Consider the following 2,902-nt stretch of genomic DNA (forward strand, 5'->3'; position numbering starts at 1 on the left):
ACAAGTACAATCATGACACCCTTCCAGTTCTCATGGCCAGCCCTGGTGGGACAGTGAGGTCTGTGCACACAGAAAACTGAGCAGTCTCCAGTTCACATTTCCAACAGAACCCAGCAAAGAGATTTTACATAAATGAGTTTGACTTGGACACAGTAACAACAAATCCTCACAGCCACATTTGGCACATACTGTTTTTAATATGGTCCTTAGGTTCAAAAATTTTCCAGTTCTCATGGCCAGCCCTGGTGGGACAGTGAGGTCTGTGCACACAGAAAACTGAGCAGTCTCCAGTTCACATTTCCAACAGAACCCAGCAAAGAGATTTTACATAAATGAGTTTGACTTGGACACAGTAACAACAAATCCTCACAGCCACATTTGGCACATACTGTTTTTAATATGGTCCTTAGGTTCAAAAATTTCAATAATGTGCTTTTTACATCTAATCCAATGATAATACCAAACCAACCTGAAACTATCTGCAAGCAGAAATTATATAGGTGGTAAATGTCAGCCAGTTCTTCTCCCCAATATACAATTTCCAATCAGAAAAGGCAAGTATAACCCAGAAGTTTTAAAGCACTTGGAATGCAGGTCTCAGGAGTTACCTAGTTTTAGAAAGTTAATATCTTGCTCCCTAAATGGCTTCCCAGAGTGTTATTTCTGTGCTTTAAACAGAATTGACAGGAATTTTATTCAAATTACCAGAAACATGAAGTTAGTGTGCATAAAAGGAAGCACTATTACCCACTCCAGCCACACAATGGAACCAGTCCTGTGGAATTTCTGTAGATGCCATGCTGCTACCACACATTTATCCTGACCTACAGTGTCCTTTGATATAACAAGGAATTATGACTTGAACAAAGCCTCACCAAGAGAAAGTTCCAAAAGAAGAAAAGTGTTACTAGAACTTAACATTAAGCCACTGTAGTTTTCAAACTGACACTCAGATTTTTCCTAATGATCAAGATTAATTTAAGTTCTTCCTAGTACAAACCATGTAATGAAGAATGAGTGTCACAGAACACCTAATTCCCCACAGGACAAAGGCAAACTGGGTTGCTGAAAACTAACCTATTCAGCATCATTGTCTAATAACATGTTGTTCTGACTTATTCCCAGAGCAAGCTCCACCTAGTTCTTCCAGCCAGGAAAGTAGCTGTCACCTTATACAAACACCTGCAAGGAGAAGACTGTCAATTACTTCTGTAACCAAGTACATCAGACCTGGAAAAGCACATAACAAGTACAGCATTCCAGGTAAAAAAGAAACTTACTCTTTTTTAACTGCAGATTTTTGTCTGCTTAGTCTTAGGGATGTTGGAAGTTACTTACAGAAACTCAAAATGCTAAACCTTAAAGAAGATACAGCATCTAGGTGAATTCAAACCCAGTAGATTATGGCACTATGTAGGAAATGTATTCAGCAACTAAGATGCAAAGAAAAGCTATCCTGATCATTCCAGATGGCCAGGCAGCTCTCAGTAAAGCCATCTCTAGTTTCTGGAATGACAAAGCTCATCACAGGCCTCAGAAGTAGCAAAAGAGTGGAGAAAAGGAGAGTGTGAAGAAATAAATATAATGAGGTGAGGAAATATAGTTTAAATCCTACCAAAAAACCCAGAAACTACAGGAAGCCTTAGAAGAAACCTTGCAAAAGTAGCGAGGAGAAAAAAACCAAAATAAATCCAAAGTTATCAGAATAACATTCAGAACACCAAGAATGTTTTCAGTCATGGTATTGATTATAGTTAAAACCCCTCAACAGTCAGATGCAGGTGGCAGTGGCTGAAAGACACTGGAATGGATTTTGAAGATTATTCAAAGGTGCATCATGTGTTCCTCACAGCCCCAAGCTACCCAGTGTGCCCTTACACCTGTGAACCTTAACATACACATCTATCCTAAATGAAACCAGGAGCCTGCCCATGGCTGTCTGCAAGTACCTTTTAATGCCCTAGATACTGCCTGGCTGCACAGGACATGAGCTACAACTTCTGATAAAAACCAGGAGTGCTGCACAGCTGCAGAGAACACCTCATCTACCATTTGCTCTAACGTAAGAAACAGGTTAATTATGAAAACATTAAAGTCTCATGTGTCAAAGTTATAGATTTTAAGCCGTTAACACCTGGAAACTTCAATACTAGGGACAGCAAGACTAATTAATATATTACAGCAGAACACAGTAAATAACAAGCCACAACCAACAGGAAATTGTGTCAAGCATAATGTAACAAGTAGTGTCTTCAGTGAAATTAAATTACTAGATAAATATTTGAAACTCTTAGTTTGTTTCATATGGCACCAATAGGGATACAGACAGGGACAGAAAAAAACAGGAAGGTCTCAAACTCCTTAGCTGCAAAGTGACAGTAAAACACTACCATAAAGTTAACTAACGTGTCTGATGTGTGTCTGATGTTTGGAAAGACCTTCAGTTCAGAGCTGGAAATGAAAAAATAGCTCTCCTTTAATTTCCCACATGCAAAGCAAATCTAGTATAAACATCGGTTGCCTACACAAAGATCCTTTGAAATTAAAAGCAAGGTAAATTTCAGGTTATTCCATTGACTGAAGCCAGCTGGGCACAACTCCATCCCCTGCTAATCCTTTATCAGCATTACCCGAGAAAAAACCCAACCACTCGACACAACCTTCTAAAAAGACATTTCAGATACATCTGAGAGCGGCTGGTGGCTGAGGCAGTGCCGAAGGCAGCGCCCACCCCCCCAGCCACACCAAACCCTTCCACGACTCCCTCAGGGCTGCAGGAAGAACAGAGAGCTGTGGGGTCCCTCACGGTGGGTGACCTACTGCGAGGAAACGTGCCAACCAACCGCACAGGGGTGAACGCACAGCCAGAGCGCCCCGGGGCCCGCACAGCACCCCGGGCACC

The sequence above is a fragment of the Acanthisitta chloris genome, unplaced genomic scaffold, assembly GCF_000695815.1.
Source record: "Acanthisitta chloris isolate BGI_N310 unplaced genomic scaffold, ASM69581v1 scaffold38414, whole genome shotgun sequence".
Classification (NCBI taxonomy): domain Eukaryota; kingdom Metazoa; phylum Chordata; class Aves; order Passeriformes; family Acanthisittidae; genus Acanthisitta; species Acanthisitta chloris.